The sequence below is a fragment of the Oncorhynchus clarkii genome, chromosome 5, assembly GCF_045791955.1.
Source record: "Oncorhynchus clarkii lewisi isolate Uvic-CL-2024 chromosome 5, UVic_Ocla_1.0, whole genome shotgun sequence".
NCBI lineage: Eukaryota > Metazoa > Chordata > Actinopteri > Salmoniformes > Salmonidae > Oncorhynchus > Oncorhynchus clarkii.
Genome location: NC_092151.1, coordinates 80,936,166 through 80,962,932, shown reverse-complemented (window position 1 = coordinate 80,962,932; position 26,767 = coordinate 80,936,166). Strand labels below are relative to the sequence as shown.

General features: G+C 45.6%; 1 protein-coding gene across 2 annotated transcripts in view; it reads left to right on the top strand.

Annotated features, from left to right (window-relative positions):
* LOC139409438 (zinc finger CCCH domain-containing protein 3-like) overlaps nt 1-26,767 on the top strand; it is a 101,476-nt gene that overhangs the window by 14,829 nt on the left and 59,880 nt on the right. The gene's annotated exons all lie outside the window — the stretch shown is intronic.

Here is a 26,767-nt window from a genome sequence, read left to right as displayed (position 1 = left end):
CATCCCGTCCCTGCCCCAGTCTCTCCCTCATCCCATCCCAGTCTCCCCCCCATCCCGTCCCTGCCCCAGTCTCTCCCTCATCCCATCCCAGTCCCTCCCTCATCCCAGTCCCTGCCCCAGTCTCCCCCCCATCCCGTCCCTGCCCCAGTCTCCCCCTGCCCCAGTCCCTCCCTCATCCCGTCTCTGCCCAGTTCCTCCCTCATCCTGTCCCTTCCCAGTCCCTGCCCAGTCCCTCCCTCATCCCAGTCCCTCCCTCATCCCGTCCCTGCCCCAGTCTCCCCCTTATCCCGTCCCTGCCCCAGTCTCCCCCTGCCCCAGTCCCTCCCTCATCCCGTCCCTACCCCAGTCCCTCCCTCATCCCGTCTCTCCCTCATCTCATCCCAGTCCCTCCCTCATCCCGTCCCTGCCCCAGTCTCTCCCTCATCCCATCCCAGTCCCTCCCTCTTCCCGTCCCTGCCCAAGTCTCTCCCTCATCCTATTCCAGTCCCTCCCTCATCCCGTCCCTGCTCCAGTCTCTCCCTCATCCCATCCCAGTCCCTCCCTCATCCCGTCCCTTCCCAAGTCTCTCCCTCATCCCATCCCAGTCCCTCCCTCATCCCGTCCCTGCTCCAGTCTCTCCCTCATCTCATCCCTGCCCCAGTCTCTCCTTCATCCCATCCCAGTCTCTCCCTCATCCCATCCCTGCCTCAGTCTCTCCCTCATCCCATCCCAGTCCCTCCCTCATCCCGTCCCTGCTCCAGTCTCTCCCTCATCCCATCCCTGCCCCAGTCTCTCCCTCATCCCAGTCCCTCCCTCATCCCGTCCCTGCCCAAGTCCATCCCTTGGGGGCAGTTACGTTTTCTCCGCTCTCTTATGTGGCTGTGTGCTTCCAGTCATGACAGGCATGCAAGCCTCCCAGCTCAACACCAGTTTCTCCTAAACCTCTACCCTGACCCTCACCACCCCCCTCCCCCTCAGCGTTCCATGTCTAGACACACACACCATCTCTATCCCATCCCCACAGGTGCCGTCAGAACCAATGCATTCCAGAAACGGAACAGATTCTTCAACAGATGTAAACATATATTTATCCTGTCACTCCCTCTCTCTTTCCCTCCACTCCATCTCCCTCCCTCACTTCAGCCCCCTCTTAACTCCTTCTAGTACCTCCTCTCTCTCCCTCCCCATCCATCCCTCCCTGAGCGCCCTGGGTGTGTGGGTGTTTAATAATGGATGATTGTGTTAATCAAGCTGTTGTTGTTAAAGGACTTTAAGATAACTGTTAATTCCACTGGGCCTGTATTGATTAGCTGTGGTGGGGATTGGTTTATAGCCCAGGCGAAACATACTCACCCATCCTCATCTTATCTCCAACTCCCCTCCTCACCCGTACTTGCTCTCTCCCATTCTGCCCCTTCCTCCTCCTCATCGCCCCTCCTCGCCTCCTCCTCCTCGTCTCCCCCCAGTACACACACACACACACACACACACCTTGCTGGGATCCCTATAACCCTAATGAGTGGTGTGTCTGTCTCTCTCCTTCCTCTCTCTTCCTCTTTCCCCTCTTTTGGCAGTTGGTGTTGGAGATAGGCCTATTGGTTATCTAGGTACACTGATAATGTTGTCGGTGATCTTGGTAAACTGCTAGGATTGTCGGTGATCTTGGTACTAGAGGTCGACCGAATATGATTTTTCAACGCCAATACCGATTATTGGAGGACCCAAAAAAAGCCGATACATATTAATCGGCCGTTTAAAATAAAATAAATTTTTTTAAAGTATTTGTAATAATGACAATTACAACAATTTGAATGAACACTTATTTGAACTTAATATAGTACATCAATAAAAATCCATTTAGCCTCAAATAAATAATGAAACATGTTCAATTTGGTTTAAATAATGCAAAAACAAAGTGTTGGAGAAGTAGAAGTGCAATATGTGCCATGTAAAAAAGCTAGCGTTTGAGTTCCTTGCTCAGAACATGAGAATATATGAAAGCTGGTGGTTCCTTTTAACATGAGACTTCAATATTCCAAGTTAAGAGGTTTTAGGTTGTAGTTAATATAGTATTTATAGGACTATTTCTCTCTATACCATTTGTATTTCATATACCTTTGACTATTGGATGTTCTTATAGGCACTATAGTATTGCCAGTGTAACAGTATAGCTTCCGTTCCTCTCCTCGCCCCTACCTGGGCTCGAACCAGGAACACATTGACAACAGCAACACTCGAAGCAGAGTTACCCATTGCTCCACAAAAGCCGCGGCCCTTGCAGAGCAAGAGGAATAACTACTCCAAGTCAGCACCCCGCTAACTAGCTAGCCATTTCACATTGGTTACACCAGCCATTAGGCTGATAGTCTTGAAGTCATAAACAGCGCTGTGCTTGCGAAGAGCTGCTGGCAAAACGCACAAAAGTAAGCATTCATTCAAACAGCACGAGCCTGCTGCTGCCTACCACTGCTCAGTCAGACTGCTCTATCAAATATCAAATCATAGACTTAATTATAACATAATAACACACAGAAATACGAGCCCTTGGTCATTAATATGGTCAAATCCGGAAACTATCATATCAAAAAACGAAACGTTTATTTCAGTGAAATATGGAACCATTCGGTATTTTATCTAACGGGTGGCATCTCTAACTCTAAATATTCTTGTTACATTGCACAACCTTCAATGTATGTCATAATTACGTCAAATTCTGGCAAATTAGTTCGCAATGAGCCAGGCGACCCAAACTGTTGCATATACCCTGACTCTGCGTGCAATGAACGCATGAGAAGTGACACAATTTCACCTGGTTAATATTGCCTGCTAACCTGGATTTCTTTTAGCTAAATATGCAGGTTATAAAATATCTACTTCTGTGTATTGATCTTAAGAAAGGCGTCAGTGTTTATGGTTGGGGACAGTCGTCCAACGATTGTGCTTTTTTCACATGCCCTTTTGTTATCATCCCCCAGCGTTGCATCCATAATATGCAACACAGGACACGCTAGATAAACTAGTAATATCAACCATGTGTAGATAACTAGTGATTATGATTGATTGATTTTTATAAGAAGTTTAATGCTAGCTAGAAACTTACCTTGGCTTACTGCATTTGCGTAACAGGCAGGCTCCTCATGGAGTGCAATGAGAGGCAGGTGGTTAGAGCGTTGGACTAGTTAACTGTAAGGTTGCAAGATTGGATCCCCAGAGCTGACAAGTTGAAAATCTGTCATTCTGCCCCTGAACAAGGCAGTTAACCCACTGTTCCTAGGCTGTCATTGAAAATAAGAATGTGTTCTTAAATTACTTGCCTAGTTAAATGAAGGTGTATGTATGTTGTGTGTGTGTGTGTGTGTATATATATATATATACACACATACACATACATACAATATATGCAAAGGGGGGGCAAATCCATGTTTAATGCCCATGATTTTGGAATGAGATGTTTGACAAGCAGGTGTCCACATACTTTTGGTCACGTTGAAAAGATAATGGTTCTATATATTTAAAAAATATATATCATATTTGAGAACTAACAATCACACACAGAGAGAGAGGTGTGTGTGTGAGAGAGAGGTGTGTGAGAGAGAGGTGTGTGAGAGAGAGGTGTGTGAGAGAGAGGTGTGTGAGAGAGAGGTGTGTGAGAGAGAGGTGTGTGTGTGTGTGAGAGAGAGAGAGAGAGAGAGAGGATGTGGGGAGAGCTGTGTGTGAGAGAGCGAGGGTGTGGGGAGAGCTGTGTGTGTGAGAGAGAGAGGGTGTGGGGAGAGCTGTGTGTGTGAGAGAGAGAGGGTGTGGGGAGAGCTGTGTGTGAGAGAGAGAGAGGGTGTGGAGAGAGAGCTGTGTGTGAGAGAGAGGGTGTGTGTGTGTGTGTGAGAGAGAGGGTGTGTGTGTGAGAGAGAGGGTGTGTGTGTGAGAGGTGTGTGTGTGTGTGTGTGTGTGTGTGTGTGTGTGTGTGTGTGTGTGAGAGAGAGAGGGGGTGTGGGGAGAGAGAAAGTGTACAACGTAGAACACCAAATAATGCATGCAGAGCAGAATTAGGCTGATACCCACTAATTATCAAAATCCAGAAAAGAGAAATTCTACAACCACCTAAAAGGAAGCGATTCCCGTATCTTCCATAACAAAGCCATCACCTACAGAGAGATGAACCTGGAGAAGAGTCCCCTAAGCAAGCTGGTCCTGGGGCTCTGTTCACAAACACACCCCACAGAGCCCCAGGACAGCAGCACAATTAGACCCAACCAAATCATGAGAAAAAAAAAAGATAATTACTTGACACATTGGAAAGAATTAACAAAAAAACAGAGCAAACTAGAATGCTATTTGGCCCTAAACAGAGAGTACACAGTGGCAGAATACCTGACCACGGTGACTGACCCAAACTTAAGGAAAGCTTTGACTATGTACAGACTTAGTGAGCATAGCCTTGCTATTGAGAGGCTGCCGTAGACAGACCTGGCTCTCAAGAGAAGACAGGCTATGTGCACACTGCCCACAAAAGGAGGTGGAATCTGAGCTGCACTTCCTAACCTCCTGCCCAATGTATGACCATATTAGAGATACATATTTCCCTCAGATTACACAGATCCACAAAGAATTCGAAAAAAATAATCACATTTTGATAAACTCCCATATCTACTGGGTGAAATTCCACAGTGTGCCACCATAGCAGCAAGATTTGTGACCCGTTGCCACAAGAAAAGGGCAACCAGTGAAGAACAAACACCATTGTAAATACAACCCATATTTATGCTTATTTATTTTCCCTTGTGTACTTTAACTATTTGTACATTGTTACAACACTGTATGTATGTATGTATGTATGTGTGTGTGTGTATATATATATATATATATATGACATTTGTAATGTCTTTATTGTTTTGAAACTTCTGTATGTGTAATTGTTTTTGTTTATTTTGTTTATTTCACTTTTGTATATTATCTACCTCACTTGCTTTGGCAATGTTAACACATGTTTCCCATGCCAATAAAGCCCCTTGAATTGAATTGAGAGAGAGAGAGGGTGTGGGGAGAGGTGTGTGTGTGTGTGTGTGTGTGAGAGAGAGTGAGTGGGGAGAGGTGTGAGAGAGAGCGAGTGGAGAGAACACCTAAGACAAATGTCAAATGAAAAACATATAAGCAGCAAAACAACCCAGAGCTACGATATGAATACTTTGAAACTCTGAAACAGTATAAACAAACACTGAAACACAAGAATTGAATTATACCAACAAGGCACTTGATGAAATTGAAAACACAATTGACCAAAATAAGTTCTGGGGCATGTGGAACAATTTAGGATGACAAAGCCACAAGAATTAGCCATACAATATGTAGGAATTTGGAAAACTCTTTGATCATCTATACAAAAACATCCCACAAAAAGACTTACAACAGAACCAATTAGAAATTAAATAAAAATTGAACATCAGTCATTAAAAACAACCAAAATCCATTCGCTTACCCAATAACCCAACAAGAACTAAATGAAAAGCTCAAATCTATAAAATCAAAGAAGGCTTGTGGTCTAGATAACAGCAGGAATGAAATGCCGAAAAACAGCACACCTGAGTTGCAAAATGCTGTGCTTAAATTGTTCAACATGATTTTAACTTCTGGCTGCTTCCCTGATGTCTGGAACCAGGGGCTCATCTCCCCTATCCACAAAAGTGAAGACAAATCAGAACCCAATAATTACAGGGGAATTTGCGTAAACAGCAACTTGGGAAAGGTTTTCTGTAGCATTTTGAATTCAAGAATTCAAACCTTTCATCAAGAAAAACATGTAATTAGTAAATGTCAAAATGTCTTTCTCCCTAACCACTGCTCTACTGACCATATATACATCTTACACACACTCATTAATAAACACCACCGCACTACTGTCCACCTTAAACACACTCATTAATAAACACCACCGCACCACTGTCCACCTTAAACACACTCATTAATAAACACCACCGCACTACTGTCCACCTTCCACACACTCATTAATAAACACCACCGCACTACTGTCCACCTTACACACACTCATTAATAAACACCACCGCACCACTGTCCACCTTACACACACTCATTAATAAACACCACCGCACCACTGTCCACCTTACACACACTCATTAATAAACACCACCGCACTACTGTCCACCTTACACACACTCATTAATAAACACCACCGCACCACTGTCCACCTTACACACACTCGTTAATAAACACCACCGCACCACTGTCCACCTTACACACACTCATTAATAAACACCACCGCACTACTGCCCACCTTACACACACTCATTAATAAACATGTCCACCAAAAAAAGAGGGCAAAATCTTTGCTTGCTTTATTGATTTAAAAAAAACATTTGATTCTATTTGGCACGAAGGGCTATTCTACAAAATTATCCAAAGTGAGCTTGGTGGTAAGGTGTATGACTTAATAAAATGTATGTACACAGAAAACAAGTGTGCAATAAAAATCAAAAACCAAAGAACATAATTATTTTCACGCCGAGGAGTGAGACAAGGCTGCAGTTTGAGTCCAACTCTTTTCAACATTTATATCAATGAATTAGCAGACATGTTGGACCATTCAGCAGCCCCAGGACTCACACTATTTGACACAGAGGTGAAATACCTGCTATATGCTGATGACTTGGTACTTCTAATTTAGGCGGCAGCATAGCCTAGTGGTTAGAGCATTGGACTAGTAAGGTTGCAAGATCGAATCCCTGGGTTGACAAGGTACAAATCTGTCGTTCTGCCCCTGAACAAGGCAGTTAACCCACCGTCATTGAAAATAAGAATTTCTTCTTAACAGACTTGCCTAGTTAAATAAAGGAAAAATAAATAAAAATCACCAACCAAAGGTCTTCAACAGAACATGAATATTCTAGAGCAATATTGCCATAATTGTACCCTGGCAGTAAATTTCCAAGAAACAAAAATCATGATTTTCCCCCCCCAAAAAAAACTGATATCAGAAGCACAAATATAAATTCACCCCGAACAACACCATAATTGAACACACTAAAAATTAAACCTACCGTCTCACCATATCTGCATCGGGAAACTTTAATATGGCAGTGAATGCACTCAAAGAAAAAGCTCGCAATAAAAATGAAATTATTCAAAATCAACATCCCAATTAGAATGTGGACCAACATATTTGACAGTGTAATCCTACCAATAGCTCTTTACGGAAGTGAGGTTTGGGGGCCACTCAATAAACTGGACTTTAAAATGTGCGACAAACATCCAATTGAAGCCCTACATGCGAATTCTGTCTGAAAATTCTACAAGTCCAGAGAAATACCCCAACTAATGCATGTAGGGGAGAACTGGGCCACTTTCCAGTGATAATGAAAATACACAAAATATCATAAATTCAAGTCCAAATTCAAGTCTGCAATTTAAAGCACTTCAAACCAAAGAGCTGAGCCCAGAAACGAGCCCTCTCAGTCAGCTGGTGTTGGACCTCACCAACCAAGCTGACACCAGCACTGCTTCAAAAGAAAGAATTCCAATAAGCAAAATCATGAACCAATCAAAAGACTCATACTTACAACATTGGAAAAACGAAACAAAATCCCAAAGCCGACTAAATTGCTATCTGACCCTAAACAGAGAATATGAATTGGCTGATTATCTCTACTCTGTCAGAGATACGAAGCAGAGACGGATCCTTACCAAGTACAGGCTGAGTGACCACCAATTGGCAATAGAAACCGGCAGACATAAAAAGACATGGCTACCCAAAGAGGAGTATGTGGTCACTGCATGACAGGGGAGGTAGAGACAGAGATGCACTTTCTCCTTTACTGTGATAAATATTCCTAACAAAGAGATTCATTATTCACAGAAATGACTACATTTATTCAAAATTTTAACTTATTAAAACCAGAGGAAAAACTAAGAATACTCATGGGCGAAGGAGCAATGGCTCCTCTTGTAGCCAAATATGTATTTGCCTGCCATAGTCTGAGGGACACTGAATAATAACATCTGCATAGTAAACAGTAACTTACTTATTATTACTATTATTGTTATTACTATTATTATTGTTGTTTATCATTCCAAATAGTAGTGGTATGGGTGGTAATGGTAATGATAGCAGTTTAATGATGATAGTAGTTGTATGGGTGGTATTGGGAATGATAGCAGTTTAATGATGATGATAGCAGTTGTAGTGGCATGGGTGGTAATGATAATGATAGCAGTTTAATGATGATGATAGTAGTGGTATGGGTGGTAATGGGAATGATAGCAGTTTGGTGATGATGATAGTAATTGTAGTGGTATGGGTGGTAATGGGAATGATAGCAGTTTAATGATGATGATAGCAGTTGTAGTGGTATGGGTGGTACTAGGAATGATAGCAGTTTAATGATGATGATAGTAGTTGTGGTATGGGTGGTAATGGTAATGATAGCAGTTGTAGTGGTATGGGTGGTAATGGTAAGGATAGCAGTTTAATGATGATTGTAGTGGTAATGGTAATGATAGCAGTTTAATGATGATGATAGTAGTTGTAGTGGTGTGGGTGGTAATGGGAATGATAGCAGTTTAATGATGATGACAGTAGATGTAGTGGTACGGCTGGTAATGGTAATGATAGCAGTTTAATGATGATGATAGCAGTTGTAGTGGTATGGGTGGTAATGGGAATGATAGCAGTTTAATGATGATGAGTGTGAGATGTGTGAGCGAGAGTGGGGAGTTGTGTGAGAGAGAGTGGGGAGGTGTGTGTGAGAGAGAGTGGGGAGGTGTGTGTGAGAGAGAGTGGGGAGGTGTGTGTGAGAGAGAGTGGGGAGGTGTGTGTGAGAGAGAGCGGGGAGGTGTGTGTGAGAGAGTGGGGAGGTGTGTGAGAGAGAGTGGGGAGGTGTGTGAGAGAGAGTGGGGAGGTGTGTGAGAGAGAGTGGGGAGGTGTGTGAGAGAGAGTGGGGAGGTGTGTGAGAGAGAGTGGGGAGGTGTGTGAGAGAGAGTGGGGAGGTGTGTGAGAGAGAGTGGGGAGGTGTGTGAGAGAGAGTGGGGAGGTGTGTGAGAGAGTGGGGAGGTGTGTGAGAGAGATGAGAGGTGTGTGTGAGAGAGATGAGAGGTGTGTGTGAGAGAGAGATGAGAGTGGGGAGAGCGAGGAGAGGGTGGGGAGGTGAGAGAGAGTGGGGAGGAGAGAGTGGAGAGAGGGAAGAGGAGGGAGTGGAGAGGAGAGAGGGAGTGGAGAGGTTAGCAGTTTAATGATGATGATGATAATACTGGTATGGGTGGTAATGGGAATGATAGCAGTTTAATGATGACGGTAGTAGTGGTATGGGTGGTATTGGGAATGATAGCAGTTTAATGATGATGATAGTAGTGGTATGGTTGGCAATGGGAATGATAGCAGTTTAATGATGATGATAGTAGTGGTATGGTTGGCAATGGGAATGATAGCAGTTTAATGATGATAGTAGTGGTATTGGTGGTATTGGGAATGATAGCAGTTTAATGATGATGATAGTAGTTGTAGTGGTATGGATGGTAATGGGAATGATAGCAGTTTAATGATGAGGTGTGAGAGAGAGTGGGGAGGTGTGTGAGAGAGTGGGGAGGTGTGTGAGAGAGTGGGGAGGTGTGTGAGAGAGTGTGGAGGTGTGAGAGAGAGTGTGGAGGTGTGAGAGAGAGTGGGGAGGTGTGAGAGAGAGTGGGGAGGTGTGAGAGAGAGTGGGGAGGTGTGAGAGAGAGTGGGGAGGTTTGTGAGAGAGTGGGGAGGTGAGAGGGAGAGACTGTGGTGAGGGGGAGAAGTGAGGGAGAGAGAGACTGGGGAGAGGTGTGAGGGAGAGTGGGGGGGGGGGTGTGAGAGAGAGTGGGGAGGTGAGAGGGAGAGACTGTGGTGAGGGGGAGAAGTGAGGGAGAGAGAGACTGGGGAGAGGTGTGAGGGAGAGTGGGGGGGGGGTGTGTGAGAGAGTGGGGAGGTGTGTGAGAGAGTGGGGAGCTGTGAGAGAGAGTGGGGAGGTGTGAGAGAGAGTGGGGAGGTGTGAGAGAGAGTGGGGAGGTGTGAGAGAGAGTGGGGAGGTGTGAGAGAGAGTGGGGAGGTGTGAGAGAGAGTGGGGAGGTGTGAGAGAGAGTGGGGAGGTGTGAGAGAGAGTGGGGAGGTGTGAGAGCGAGTGGGGAGGTGTGAGAGAGAGAGTGTGGGGAGAGCAGAGAGAGAGTGGGTAGAGCAGAGAGAGGGTGTGGGGAGAGCAGAGAGAGAGTGTGGGGAGAGCATAGAGAGAGTGTGGGGAGAGCATAGAGAGAGTGTGGGGAGAGCAGAGAGAGAGTGTGGGGAGAGCAGAGAGAGAGTGTGGGGAGAGCAGAGAGAGAGTGTGGGGAGAGCAGAGAGAGAGTGTGGGGAGAGCAGAGAGAGAGTGTGGGGAGAGCAGAGAGAGAGTGTGGGGAGAGCAGAGAGAGAGTGTGGGGAGAGCAGAGAGAGAGATTTGGGAGAGAGAGAGTGGGGAGAGAAGAGAGAGAGAGTGTGTGGGGAGAGGAGAGATTGGGGAGAGGAGAGATTGGGGAGAGTGAGAGAGAGGTGAGAAGTGTGAGAGAGGGAGTGGTGAATGTGAGCGCTCCTTCGTTGCCCGGGCGGTGTGTTTGGGATCATTGTCATGCTGAAAGACCCAGCCACGTTTCATCTTCAATGCCCTTGCTGATGGAAGGAGGTTTTCACTCAAAATCTCACGATACATGGCCCCATTCATTCTTTCCTTTACACGGATCAGTCGTCCTGGTCCCTTTTTCAGAAAAACAGCCCCAAAGCATGATGTTTCCACCCCCATGCTTCACAGTAGGTATGGTGTTCTTTGGATGCAACTCAGCATTCCTTGTCCTCCAAACACGACGAGTTGAGTTTTTACCAAAAAGTTATATTTTGGTTTCATCTGACCATATGACATTCTCCCAATCTTCTTCTGGATCATCCAAATGCTCTCTATCAAACTTCAGACGGGCCTGGACATGTAGTGGCTTAAGCAGGGAGACACGTCTGGCACTGCAGGATTTGAGTCCCTGGCGGCGTAGTGTGTTACTGATGGTAGGCTTTGTTACTTTGGTCCCAGCTCTCTACAGGTCATTCACTAGGTCCCCCCGTGTGGTTCTGGGATTTTTGCTCACCGTTCTTGTGATCATTTTGACCCCACGGGGTGAGATCTTGCGTGGAGCCCCAGATCGAGGGAGATTATCAGTGGTCTTGTATGTCTTCCATTTCCTAATAATTGTTCCCACAGTTGATTTCTTCAAACCAAGCTGCTTACCTATTGCAGATTCAGTCTTCCCAGTCTGGTGCAGGTCTACAATTTTGTTTCTGGTGTCCTTTGACAGCTCTTTGGTCTTGGCAATAGTGGAGTTTGGAGTGTGACTGTTTGAGGTTGTGGACAGGTGTCTTGAATACTGATAACAATTTCAAACAGGAATGGAGGACAGAGGAGCCTCTTAAAGAAGAAGTTACAGGTCTGTGAGAGCCAGAAATCTTGCTTGTTTGTAGGTGACCAAATACTTATTTTCCACCATAATTTACAAATAAATTCATTAAAAATCCTACAATGTGATTTTCTGGATTTTTTTTTCTCATTTTGTCTGTCATAGTTGAAGTGTACCTATGATGAAAATTACTCTTGTCTTTTTAAGTGGGAGAACTTGCACAATTGGTGGCTGACTAAATACTTTTTTGCCCCACTGTATGTGAGAGAGAGTGGGGAAAGATGAGAGAGGTGTGTGAGAGAGAGTGGAGATAGATGTGGGGGTGAGAAGAAGCAACCAGGTGGGGGTGAGGAGAGCGACAGAGTACAGTATTGATTTGGGGCAGTTCATTCTGTGCTGTCTCTGGTGAGTTGCTCTGAGGGAAATAGCTAGTTTGTCTCCTGTCACTGTGGCTTCACACTTAAAGAGAAACAAAGGGAGGTGTGACAAAGCCACTTGTCTCCATAGACGAGAGCATCAACATCACAGGGACCTGGGAAGTCACTGGGGAGATAGATGGAGAGGAGTGGCTGTGTAGTTGTGGAGAAGCTTGTATTGATCATTGGTCGTTTACTGTCCCTCGTTCCCTGGTGAATTGCACTGTGGGAAGTGGTTCATTTGTCTCCTGTCCAGGGGGCTTAGACACAGTGTGTGTGTGTTTAGGTACACGTTTATGTGCGTATGTGTGTGTGTGGTCATTTGTCTCCTGTCCTGGGTCAGCCTCGGCTGTTAAATGCCTCGCTCTATCTCTGTGGTGACACTGATGTCATTGATCCCTCTGTCCAATGACAGTAATGCTGAACTGATTGGACTGTAGGCCTCATTGACATGATATATAGATTCTTTACTAAAGAAATTGTATAGAAAGAACAGAGCAGCTATGAAAGAATGATGAAGCACTGTACTGTTTGATCTAGGATGCCAACCTGAACAAAGGTGTTATGGCTGGAGGACAGGCGTGGGTAGGGTGTGAATCCATGACGCCTATTATGGAGGAGCTTTGGATTTGACGTTACTATGCTATTTATTGGAGCCAAAGGCTTAAGTCAAGTCCAGTTTAGATTTGATAGGTGTGTTATGTTCACAGTACCCTGTAGACCAGTCCTGTGAATGTTCACAGTACCCCGTAAACCAGTCCTGGGAATGTTCACAGTACCCCGTAGACCAGTCCTGGGAATGTTCACAGTACCCCGTAGACCAGTCCTGGGAATGTTCACAGTATCCCGTAGACCAGTCCTGAGAATGTTCACAGTACCCCGTAGACCAGTCCTGGGAATGTTCACAGTACCCCGTAAACCAGTCCTGGGAATGTTCACAGTACCCCGTAGACCAGTCCTGGGAATGTTCACAGTACCCCATAGACCGGTAGACCAGTCCTGGGAATGTTCACAGTACCCCATAGACCAGTCCTGGGAATGTTCACAGTACCCCGTAGACCAGTCCTGGGAATGTTCACAGTACCCCGTAGACCAGTCCTGGGAATGTTCACAGTACCCCGTAGACCAGTCCTGCGAATGTTCACAGTACCCCGTAGACCAGTAGACCAGTGCTGTGAATGTTCACAGTACCCCGTAGACCAGTAGACCAGTCCTGGGAATGTTCACAGTAGACCAGTCCTGGGAATGTTTAGTTTAGTTTTAGTTAACATGACTGCAAATTCTAGGTGACGCTTATGCACGAAACCGATATGGAGACTAGACACTATACTAGCATGTAAAAGGGTGACATATACACACACACACACTGTGAGGGCAGGCCAGTGTGTGTGTCAGTAGTGTTATCCAAGCTGTGGAAGTAGCTAGGGGCCTCTGGGAGCTGTATTACATGGCCAGTTTGGCCCCTGACTGACTAGCTGTTTACAAGACAACCTCAGCCTCCTACTGAGAAACACCTGTTTGTGAATTTGACAGTCACAAGACTGGGACTTCAAATAGGCCTATGGAATGTCAAGGGAACTGTAGCCTGTTCAGATGGGTTAAATGGAAAACGAAATCTGGACACTGACTGTAGGTCTATAACCTCTCACATAGCCTTACTATTAACTCCTGCAGAATTAAACATTTCTTCCAGTGAAATTATACAGCAAATGTAGGCAATTTATTCAATGGAGAAATATGATTTATTTCTTTCATCATCTTGAGAGAATGTGAATGTGCAGTTAGATACCGTCTGTAGAGGTGCTATCTTTATCAGCATCATAAAAGCTGATAGTATTTCAACCACATAAAATATGCATCCAAGACTAACTGAAATCTTATCATAAACATGTTGGGTTGTTTTCACAGCTTTCTATTTCCTTAGAACCAGTCAAACTGATGTCATTTGGACATTTTGCACAGGAAATGTTACCCGTTTGGACACTCATCAGGGGCCACTAAGATGCTTCTGGATGCTAGTTTGTGTATTTGATATTGGCCCAGCTGCATGGATATGTGGGAGTCTCAAATTGAATTTTGTACAAATTAAATTTGTGTCCATGCATGTGTGTGATTGTGTGTTTGCATAATTTGTGCTTGTGTGTTTGTCTCTAGATCAAAGGCCATCTTAATGTACTCTTTTCTCTCCTGCCTCAAAAAGAAGTTCTTGTGACTGGTCTATTTTAGAGATGGTTGCACCCCTCTACGATCCTCACCCTCCCTCCTCCGGCTAGACTTTCAGGACATTCTTGGCTTAACGAGTTTGTACATATTAATGACCAACTTGCAGTGCTGCCTCTCCGGTTACCATAACGACAGGGGCCCTCTGCCCAGTTCTCACACACACACTCATATATTCTCTCTCTCTCTCCACCCCTTACTCTCTCTCTCTCTACCCCCTTCTCTCTCTCTCTCTACCCCCTTCTCTCTCTCTCTCTACCCCCTTCTCTCTCTCTCTCTACCCCCTTCTCTCTCTCTCTCTACCCCCTTCTCTCTCTCTCTCTCTCTACCCCCTTCTCTCTCTCTCTCTACCCCCTTCTCTCTCTCTCTCTACCCCTTTCTCTCTCTCTCTCTACCCCCTTCTCTCTCTCTCTCTCTACCCCCCTCTCTCTCTCTCTCTCTCTCTCTCTCTCTCTCTCTCTACCCCCTTCTCTCCTCTCTCTCTCTACCCCCTTCTCCTCTCTCTCTCTACCCCCTTCTCATCTCTCTCTCTCTCTCGTATATCCTCTCTCTCTCTACCCCCTTCTCTCTCTCTCTCTCTCTCTCTCTCTCTCTACCCCTCTCTCTCTCTACCCTCTCTCTCTCTACCCCCTTCTCTCCTCTCTCTCGTATATCCTCTCTCTCTACCCCCTCTCTCTCTCTCTCTCTCTCTCTCTCTCTCTCTCTCTCTCTCTCTCTACCCCCTTCTCTCCTCTCTCTCTCTCTCTCTGCCCCCTTCTCTCCTCTCTCTCTCTCTCGTATATCCTCTCTCTCTCTCTCTACTCGTCATTCTGACATTCTACTCTGTCCATTGGTGAGGTTGATTATAGTTGAACAGTTATAAACCTGTCAGTCATTTTTCAGAAGTAGGCTGGTCTTACCTGAACTGTACCATTGCAGGACATGTACACATGTTACTAGACTTAGGTATACCAGAAGTCCTTACAAGAATAGTAAACCAACTCAAATTCAGAGAAGTGAGGACATTTTGACAGTCCTCACTTGTAAAAAGGCTATTTTAGGGTTATGGTTAGTGGTTAGGAAAAATAGGATTTTGAATGGGAATAAATTCTTGGTCCCCAAAAAGCCCCTACAAGTATAGTAAGACATAGATGTGTGTGTGTGGCCTCACCCTATAGCTCTGAATTGACTGAGCTTATCTTGGTGTACAGTATTTTATCGTTGTACAGTCATTTCTGTGACTTTGGTAGACCTTTTCCATCATGTTTGTATGTGCACCCGTGTGCCAGCGGTTGAGCAGTGGTGCCCGTGCGACCAGAGCAGATGCCCGCTCCTTCCAGGGCTGCTCAGATTAGAAGGTCTGGTGCCAGTCCAGCCCTGCCCAGAGGGACCAATTAGAACACAGCAGCTGCATACACACACACTGCCGGGGAGAGAAGGCAGAGAGGAAAGGAAGGGGGAGAGAGAGGGAAGAGGAGGGATAGAAGGTTAGAGACTAACTTGGAGAAAGGGGAGATAGAAATGTAGTGTTAGAAGGAGAAGAAGGGGGCGGGTTGATGGGATGATGGAGGGAGTGAAGAAATAGATGAATGAATAGAGAGCTGGAGATGACTGACTGAAAGAGAAAAAGGTGCAAAGTGTGTGGAGAGAGAGGGAGGGAGAGAAGGGGGGATGAGTGTTAATTTGGAGGCTTGCGTCTTTGGAGCACCTGCTGGACTTCAAAAGGGCTGGGAAGGAGAGAGTGGCAGCCCCCTCTCCCCTCTGCCCTCACCAAATTAGCACCCTGATTGACTGGGCTAGAGAGGCCTCCTATCCCCTTCCTAAACTCCCTGACCATGCACCCCTGACCTCTGCAAATGTAGCCCACTCTGTGTAGCTTTGGTCCGTACTGCTACTACATTAACCTTTAGGCTAACCGCTAAAGTGAATGGTCAGGCAGTAGTTCATTAGCCTACAGACATCTGGGCATCTGTCGGAAAGTCAGATGTTTTATTTAGTCATGTGCACAGGGTCCCAGATGTAGTTGCACAGTGAAATCCTTAAGCTCTGAGCTCCAACAGTGCAGGTGTGAAAAACAATACAAAAAATATATATATATATACATGGTCACAGCTAGGGTCACGACCAGCGCCGGGAGTTATTCTCCTGGAGCAAAATGTTACACTATATAAACAAAAGTATGTTGACACCCCTTCAAATTAGTGGAATCGACTATTTCAGCCACACCCGTTGCTGACAGGTGTATAAAATCGAGCACACAGCCATGCAATCTCCATAGACAAACATTGGCAGTAGGATTGCCTTACTGAAGAGCTCAGTGACTTTCAACGTGGCACCGTCATAGGATGCCACCTTGACAAAAAGTCAGTGGAAACGTCTTGGAGCAACAACGGCTCAGCCGCGAAGTGGTAGACCACACAAGCACACAGAACGGGACCGCCGAGTGCTGAAGCGCGTAAAAATCATCTGTCCTCGGTTGCAACACTCACTACAGATTTCCAAACTGCCTCTGGACGCAACGTCAGCACAATAACTGTTCGTTGGGAGCTTCATGAAATGGGTTTCTATGGCCGAGCAGCCACACACAAGCCTAAGATCACCATGTGCAATGCCAAGCGTCGGTTGGAGTGGTGTAAAGCTCGCCGCTGGGTTTGGTGGATGCCAGGAGAATGCTACCTGCCCCAGTTCATAGTACCAACTGTAAAGTTTGGTTATGAAGAAATAATGGTCTGGGGCTGTTTTTCTTAGTTCGGTCTAGGCCCCTTAGTTCCAGTTAAGGGAAGTCTTAATGCTACAGCATACAATGACATTCATGACAATGACATTCATGACAATGACATTCATGACAAGGATATTCATGACAATGCCCCCGTGCACAACACGTGGTCCATACAGAAATGGTTTGTCGGGATCGGTGCGCAAGAAATTGACTACTGGCCTGTTCAGACCCCTGTCCCCAACCCCATCAAACACCTTTGGGATGAATTGGAACGCTGACTGCGAGCCAGGCCTAATAGCCCAACATCAGTGCTGACCTCACTAATGCTCTTGTGGCTGAATGGAGCAAGTTCCTGCAACAATGTTCCAACATCTAGTGTGTAAATCTTTTCCTGGAAGAAAGGAGGCTGTTATAGCAGCAAAGGGGGGACCAACTCCATATTAATGCCTGTGATTTTGGAATGACATGTTCGAAGAGCAGGTGTCCATACACTTTTGGTTATGTGGTGTTTATCAGACAACAGTTTGTGAGAGGTGCTGAGGGTTTTGTACATAACTCAAATCAAATCAAATTTTATTTGTCACATACACATGGTTAGCAGATGTTAATGTGAGTGTAGCGAAATGCTTGTGCTTCTAGTTCCGACAATGCAGTAATAACCAACGAGTAATCTAACTAACATTTCCAAAACTACTACCTTATACACACAAGTGTAAAGGGATAAAGAATATGTACATAAAGATGCAGTAGATGCAGTAGATGGTATCGAGTGCAGTATATACGTAGACATATGAGATGAATAATGTAGGGTATGTAAACATTATATTAAGTAGCATTGTTTAAAGTGGCTAGTGATATATTTTACATCAATTCCCATTATTAAAGTGGCTGGAGTTGAGTCAGTGTGTTGGCAGCAGCCACTCAATGTTAGTGGTGGCTGTTTAACAGTCTGATGGCCTTGAGATAGAAGCTGTTTTTCAGTCTCTCGGTCCCAGCTTTGATGCACCTGTACTGACCTCGCCTTCTGGATGATGGCGGAGTGAACAGGCAGTGGCTCGGTGGTTGTTGTCCTTGATGATCTTTATGGCCTTCCTGTGACATCGGGTGGTGTAGGTGTCCTGGAGGGCAGGTAGTTTGCCCCCGGTGATGCGTTGTGTGGACCTCACTACCCTCTGGAGAGCCTTACGGTTGTGGGCGGAGCAGTTGCCGTACCAGGCAGTGATACAGCCCGACAGAATGCTCTCGATTGTGCATCTGTAGAAGTTTGTGAGTGCTTTTGGTGACAAGCCGGATTTCTTCAGCCTCCTGAGGTGCTGTGTGTGTGGGTGGACCAATTCAGTTTGTCTGTGATGTGTACGCCGAGGAACTTAAAACTTACTACCCTCTCCACTGCTGTTCCATCGATGTGGATAGGGGGTGTTCCCTCTGCTGTTTCCTGAAGTCCACAATCATCTCCTTAGTTTTGTTGACGTTGAGTGTGAGGTTATTTTCCTGACACCACACTCCGAGGGCCCTCACCTCCTCCCTGTAGGCCGTCTCGTCGTTGTTGGTAATCAAGCCTACCACTGTTGTGTCGTCCGCAAACTTGATGATTGCGTTGGAGGAGTGCGTGGCCACGCAGTCGTGGGTGAACAGGGAGTACAGGAGAGGGCTCAGAACGCACCCTTGTGGGGCCCCAGTGTTGAGGATCAGCGGGGTGGAGATGTTGTTACCTACCCTCACCACCTGGGGGCGGCCCGTCAGGAAGTCCAGTACCCAGTTGCACAGGGTTGACGAGTTTGGAGGGTACTATGGTGTTAAATGCTGAGCTGTAGTCGATGAACAGCATTCTTACATAGGTATTCCTCTTGTCCAGATGGGTTAGGGCAGTGTGCAGTGTGGTTGAGATTGCATCGTCTTGTCTTCTACTCCTTTGTGAGCCCTTGTCTTCTACTCCTTCGTGAGCACTTGTCTTCTACTCCTTCGTGAGCCCTTGTCTTCTACTCCTTCGTGAGCCCTTGTCTTCTACTCCTTCGTGAGCCCTTGTCTTCTACTCCTTCGTGAGCACTTGTCTTCTACTCCTTCGTGAGCCCTTGTCTTCTACTCCTTCGTGAGCCCTTGTCTTCTACTCCTTTATGAGCCCTTGTCTTCTACTCCTTCATGATCCCTTGTCTTCTTCTCCTTCGTGAGCACTTGTCTTCTTCTCCTTCATGAGCCCTTGTCTGATAAGGTGATGGGAAAGAACCAGTCTCATTTCACCTATGACTGACCTTGTTTTGACAGCATGGGGCTGTATTATAGACCGATCCTACTAAGAGAACACAAACACACACACACACACACATACTCACACACACATACACACAAACCTCAACTACCAGGTATCAAACTCAAGCTAACTTGAAGGGGGGTAAAGTGTTACCCAAACCCTCTTGGGGGGAGAGTGTCAGTTTGGCAGTGGAAGAATTCCCACTCCATGGGTCAGGGTTTAGGAGTCGAGGGTGTGAGTTACAGATGATGGCTTCACCGCGATGACTGACAACCCCCCCCCCCCCCCCCCCCAACCTCTCACCAGGGTCTCCCTATCATGAACTCCTCCTTCTTCCCTCTCTCCTTATATCTGTCATCTCTTCTTCTCATACACCCTCTTATGACACTTCATCTAATCTTTCCTCAATATCGCTTTTATTGTGAGCTTCAACTTGAACTGAATGTAACACGTAATACTGTAGCATGTCCAAACAGGAAGCACTGTGGACCAGCAACTCTGTCCATCGTCACTTCTGAATCGCACAGTCTCTCAATGTTTTTCTCTTGAGGAACGTATTCAAGGTCACACACACACACACACACACACACCATCTAACCCCTGACAGCAGGTCTGGGGTGAGAGGCTGTGTCTCTTTCCTGTAGCATGTGTCCACTGCACCTGTCAATCTACACAGAGGGCAGAGTTCACTTTTCTCCTTCTCTTCTCTCTCTCTGTCTTTATTTTCCTCTCCTTGTCTTTGTCCCCTCATTCTCACTCCTGCTCTCTCTCCCACCACCCTTCTCTTTCTGGTTCCCTCTTTAACCTGAGACTTGTACACACTCACACGTACTCTCCCTGAAACACACACATTTAAGCATACACTAATATGTCAATAGAGTATCTGTGAAAATACGGCCTCAAGTCATATGCAGACACCACTACCCTCTCTCTCATACACAGACATGGGCACACAGACATGGGCACACAGACATGGGCACACAGACATGCCAGTTAGTGCATGGAACAGGGTGGGGCAGTGGAGTACTACTAATATAGGAGAGATCTGCTCTTACTTACTTTACATATGTATCTATAAGTAAAGGGAGTGCCTGCCTGAGCTTAGCATTGGGTGTTTAAGTATAGCCTAGTAACTTGAGCTTCAAAATGGTGGCTAACCACTTGACATTTGGTATGTATTTAAATACGATATCCTCACATAGGCAATTAAAGTGCAGCATTAGCTTAGCATGGGCCATGTTAAGTCAGTCAGATGTTAGCGCTGGGCATGTCTATCAGATTCCCACTGGGAATCAGAGGATGAGCCCCGGGGAATTTGACTGGAGACTGATGGGGTGTGTGTGTGTGTGTGTGGGGGGGGGAATAGAAGCTCCGGTATCAGACTGACTGTCAATAACAAGATTAATGGTCTACCGGGTGGTTCTGGTTGGGGGGAACAGGGAGTGCTGTTAGCTGGAATTAGCCGTCAGGTAAGGAGAAGTGTAGCTTGGCAGACTCAGCCGCTTTAGGAAGGGACTAGATGGGGAGAGGTGGGGGGTCACAGCACAGGCAGGGGGAGCGGAGGGATGGATAGCAGCCTGACTAGACTCCACTCCACACCGTGTGGTGCAGTGCCATGATGACATGATTTGATAATCCCTAAGAGGGTGGAGTGGTGCTGTGTGATCCAGCGTCATGCCACTCTGAGGAAGACTGGATGAAGAGAGAGCAGGAGGTGGAGGTCTGGAGTGGCAGGCAGTGGTAGATCTACTCTACTTTCAGCCCCTGTCCCATCATAGAAGACTTATTAACAGTCTTGTCGTCTTCACTTGCCAGTTGCAGTCAATCAGATGTTGTATGTTATAGGAGTTGATCTGTTTCAGGGGCTGTTACTACATGATAGGAAAGCATTGAAATCATTCATTCATGCCTGCTGCTAAATCACAGCCGAAGAGAGAGTGATCCAAACCATGTAGAACTCTGTAGTTCTGTTTAGAGAGTTTGTAGAAGGTTGAGAGTGTGAGGTAAGTAACAGCAGTCAGGAGTAGAGGGTGTGAGGTGGGCCGGCTGGCTGAGTGCTGTGCAGAGAGAATAGAGTAGATCATCTGTGGTTTCACAGCATAGAGTGGTGTGTCATCTTGGGATGGATGGGTTCGATGTGTGTGTGTGTTGTCAGCGTGGGATAAATGGTGTGCTCTGATTGTAAACCCCAGCAGGTTGTGTTGGTTGAGTGGGCCTGGGAGCAATAGGGTCTCAATCTTATTCTGCTAGACCATCACACACACACACACACACACACACACACACACACACACACACACAACCAGGGGTCTCAATCTTCCTCTAATAGACCTGACAGCGAGGTGGGGGAGTGAGAGCGAGTACTCCCATTCTACCCCACGCACGTGTGTAGCTGTAAACGGGCTGTCATTAAATAACAGCTAAACACATTGTGTGTTTGGGACTAGGTGGGGTGTGTTCGGGCTGTTTGGGGCTAGGTGGGGTGCGTTTGGGACTAGGTGGGGTGCGTTTGGGACTAGGTGGGGTGCGTTTGGGACTAGGTGGGGTGCGTTTGGGACTAGGTGGGGTGCGTTTGGGACTAGGTGGGGTGCGTTTGGGACTAGGTGGGGTGCGTTTAGGCTGTTTGGGACTAGGTGGGGTGCGTTTAGGCTGTTTGGGACTAGGTGGGGTGCGTTTGGGACTAGGTGGGGTGCGTTTGGGACTAGGTGGGGCTGTTTGGGACTAGGTGGGGTGTGTTTGGGACTAGGTGAGGTGTTTTTGGAATAGGAGGGAGGGCTAAATGTACACACACCACACACAGGCGGGGAGTCGGTAAGAGGGATGGGGTGTGAGCCACAGCACGGCAGCAGTCTGTGACAAGCCCTATCTGTCATCTGCCAGGAGGCCCAAATAGCTCTGACTGTAATACAGATGACTGCTGGGAGAAGGAACTACAAGGCCATGCAACTAATCTTGCACAACCAAACCACCTCACACACACGCACAGCCTTACCTCATTCATACATACACAATTGTTTTATTTTGTATTTATTTATTTCACCTTTATTTAACCAGGTAGGCCAGTTGAAAACAAGTTCTCATTTACAATTGCGACCTGGCCAAGATAAAGCAAAGCAGTGCGACAAAAACAACGCAGAGTTATACATAAACAAATGTACAGTCAATAATACAATAGAAAATTAACATTTGTGCGTGGTAGGGCTGACCCCATTTAGTCGACTGGTCGATATGCTGTTGGTCGACCGAGTAGCAAATATAAAAAATGAATGGCACACGAGACACCTCTCTGATTCACACCTGTCTCAGTGGACTAGTCCATTGCAGAGGCCGCGGGGATGGCACACCAGTAGTACATTTACCGTTAATTACCATCATTTCTAATCTACAATGTCTGTTTGGTTATGGTAACTTCTGTTAGTGCATTCAATATTTATTATTATTACAGTCTTACCGTTGTCATTGTCAGAGTGGACATGTTTTTTGCGGTGTGCACAACAAAGGCTACACTTGTGAGAAAAAGTTTTGGTAAGGATGCACACCTGATTACGCATACTGTAGAAGTAGGTCTGGGCTACCTGGCCTGCATGTAAATGTAGGCCTAGAAATGTGCCCATTTGTGGATCTGATAGTGTTTCTGTGTCTTATTAACTCCCCACCACTGTGGAGATTCTCAGTCATTTCTTTTTCTTCACCTCAATCAGCAAGTAAACAAAGTCTGTTTTTACATCCATTGACAATGACAATATTTCCTCAATGTAGTTCTCTCCCTTTCGATAACCACTCGGCATGTAAAAAATAAAATAAAGGTCATACCCTGATCCGGTGTAACCTGATCATGTAGGCCTGATCGTGTAACCTGATCATGTAGGCCTGATCGTGTAGGCCTATTGTAGGAGTTTTTTTTTATTATATAAATTTGCCAATATTTCTAAAAACCTGTTTTTGATTTGTCATTATGGTGTATTGTGTGTAGATTGTTGAGAATTATTTTTTTAAATTCATTTTTAAAATAAGCCTGTAACTTAACAAAACGTGAAAGTCAAGGTGTCTGAATACTTTCTGAATGTACTGTATAGACACACCCTATGTTTGAATATAATCAACTATATTTAGGCTACTTTGTCTGATGCTTTAAGCACTGCAATTAAAAATGAAGACATGCAAATTACTAAAAAGAGGGAGCCAGAGATCAATGTTGCCTAACCAGAAGAAAAACACCTGTTCCCGATCCGACCCTCATACTCGTGCTGCTGCTGGCCTTCACAGATTCTGTGTTTGTGTTCATTTAGCGTGCCAAGTTATGATTATCAGATACACATTTTTGTGGAACAGTTTTTCATTTAATGTATAATAGTCTTTATATCTCAAAATAAATGTCATGGTGTTAATCAAAATTAAATCTAAATCAAAATGATACAAATCTAAAATTAACTTCTATTGCCATTGCCAATATCTAAAAGTATCCTACATAAAGACAATAAATAAAAACATTGCAGCCTGCAGGTAGCAAATATCCTGATTTAAAAAATAAATATCCTATAAATTGCATTGGCGATGCATGGACTGTCTGCAAGGAACTTGAAACATTGTATCAACTATTACCTTGCGCCAGTGAGCTCTGGAAAGACAGACAGCTGTAGGCTATTTGTGCAAGGGATAAGAAGTAATCATGTAGGCCTATTTTAGGAGGTTTACACCAGATCACGGTATGGCATTTATTTATTGTTTTCATGCTGATTGATGGCTGTAATCGCTGCCAAAGGTGCTTCAACATAATAGAGTAAAGGGTCTGAATACTTATGTAAATGTGTTTATATATAGGTATTCAGACCCTTTACTCTACTTTGTAATCGCTGCCAAAGGTGCATCAACAGACTTCACTCTTCTTAGGTATGATGCTACAAGCTTGGCCCACCTGTATTTGGTGAGTTTTGCCCATTCCTCTCTGCAGATCCTCTCAAGCTCTGTTGGGTTGGGTGGGGAGCGTCGCTGCACAGCTATTTTCAGGTCTATCCAGAGATGTTAGATTGTGTTCAAGTCCGGGCTCTGGCTGGGCCACTCAAGGACATTTAGAGACTTGTCCCGAAGCCACTGCTGCGTTGTCTTAGCTGTGTGCTTAGGGTCGTTGTCCTGTTGGAAGGTGAACCATCGTCCCATCTGAGGTCCGCTCTGGAGCAGGTTTCTCTGTACTTTGCTCTTTTCATCTTTGCCGCGATCCTGACGAGTCTCCCAATCCCTGCTGCTGAAAACCTCCCCACAGCATGATGCTGCCACATCATGCTTCACCAAAGGGATGGTGCCAGGTTTCCTCCAGACATGACGCTTGGCATTCAGGACAAACAGCTAATCTTGGTTTCATCAGACCAGAGAATCTTTCTCAAATCAAAATGAAATCAAACTTTATTTGTCATGCGCCGAACACAACAAATGTAGACCTTACCGTGAAATCCTTACTTACAAGCCCTTAACCAACAGTGCAGTTCAAGAAGAGTTAAGAAAATATTTACCAAATAAACTAAAGAAAAATGAATAAAAAGTAACACAATATCATAACAATAATGATGCTATAAACAAGGGATACCGATACCGAGTCAGTGTGGGCGGGGGGCACAGGTTAGAGGTAATTTGTGCATGTAGGTAGGGGTGAAATGGCTATGCATAGATGATAAACAGTGAATAGCAGCAGTATACAAAACAAATGGATGTGTGGGGTCAGTGTAATTGTCCGGTGACCAGTTGATTAATTGTTCAGCAGTCATGGTTTGGGGATAGAAGCTGTTACGGGGCCTTTTGGTCCTAGACTTGCCACTTGCCACTGTAGTCAATGAACAGCATTCTCACATAGGTGTTCCTTTTGTCCAGGTAGGAAAGGGCGGTGTGGAGTGCGATTGCGTCATCTGTTGGGGCGGTATGCAAATTGGAGTGGGTCTAGGGTATCCGGGAGGATGCTGTTGATGCGAGCCATGACTAGCCTTTCAAAGCACTTTATGACTACCTACGCGAGTGCTACAGGGCGGTAATCATTTAGGCAGGTTACCTTCGCTATCTTGGGCACAGGGACTAAAGTGGTCTGTTTGAAACATGTAGGTACTACAGACTCCGTCAGGGAGAGGTTGAAGATGTCAGTGAAGACACTTGCCAGTTGGTCCGCACATGCTTTCAGTGCACGTCCTGGTGCGGATGTTGCCTGTAATCCATGGCTTCTGGTTGGGATATGTACGTGCGGTCACTGTGGGGACAACGTCGTCGATGCACTTATTGATGAAGCCGATGACTGAGGTGGTATACTCCTCAATGCCATTGGATGAATCCCGGAACAGATTCCAGTCTCATGGTCTGAGAGTTCTTTAGGGGCCTTTTGGCAAACTCCAAGTGGGCTGTCATGTGCCTTTTACTGAGGAGTGCCTTTTGTCTGGCCATGAGGCCTGATTGGTGTAGTGCTGCAGGAATGGTTGTCCTTCTGGAAGGTTCTCCCATCTCCACAGAGGAACTCTGGAGCTCTGTCAGAGTGACCATCGGGTTCTTGGTCACCTCCCTGACCCAGGCCCTTCTGCCCCGACTGGGTATTTCTGTTTTATTTGTAATAAAACCTGTTTTTGCTTTGTCATTATGGGGTATTGTGTGTAAATGTTTTTTAATCCATTTTAGAATAAGGCTGTAGCGTAACAATGTGGAAAAAGTCAAGGGGTCTGAATAATATCCGTAAAATGAAAAAATACACATTTGAAAATGAATACTAATTAATTGGTCAAAAGAACAGGCCACTCTCGGTCGACCCAAGATTTTGTTTTGTCGGGAACAGCCCTAGTGTGTGCAGGTCCTGTGCGAGTGTGCGCATACATGTAAGTGTGTGTGTTTGGAGCAGGCCTCAGCATGCTGTGTAGTGATTTGATCATAGGTAATTGTTTGTCTGAGATGAATTCTACAGTTGATCGAGAGCTGTGTGCTGCCTGACAATGACACACCCCCTGTCAACCGGATTGAAGAAGAGAGAGAGAGAGAGGGAGGGTGTAGAAAGATATATTGTTTTGTCATTCCTCCAAGCTGCTGTTTGCTTCTTGGTCATGCTTTGTTATTAAATGCTAATTACCATGACAACAATCAAAGCAATTGGCAATTAAAGACATTTGATACAGATAATTTCAATTTAGTAGAGGAGGCACATTGTTGGGTGTCTCACTGTCGTCCCTCCTTCGCTCTCTCTCGCTCTCTCCTTCTTCAGTCATTAAGAATACACACTATTGTCACTGTCACAGTGAGAGATGTGTGGTAGAGGGGGAGCAGAGAGAGGGGGAGCAGAGAGAGATGTGTGGTAGAGGGGGAGCAGAGAGAGATGTGTGGGAGAGGGGGAGCAGAGAGAGGGGGAGCAGAGAGAGATTTTCTTTCTGTCACCCACACACTCTTTTTCTACTGCTGGTTCTCAGGGTTTGTCTTGAGTGAACAGAAGGTGATTTATGAGAGATTCTGCTGGAAGACTTTTTTTCATCGTGTTTTTTCCTTCAGTTATAGGATACAGTTGTAAAATCATCACATGTGTATTTCAATTCTGAAATTGTCCCAAAGTTCTATTCATTCTTGAATCATCCCAAAGTTATTTTTAAATTAGAATCCACTGTCCCGACATTCTATTTCCGCTGGATTCATCCCAGTCCTCCGATCTTCAGAATCATCCGTCTTATTCATTCTTCCACAGTCATCAGACTCTACCTGAGTCTTCACAGTACACTGCCTGATCCTGAATGCTACATCCTAACTCCTGGCTCTGATAAATCCTCT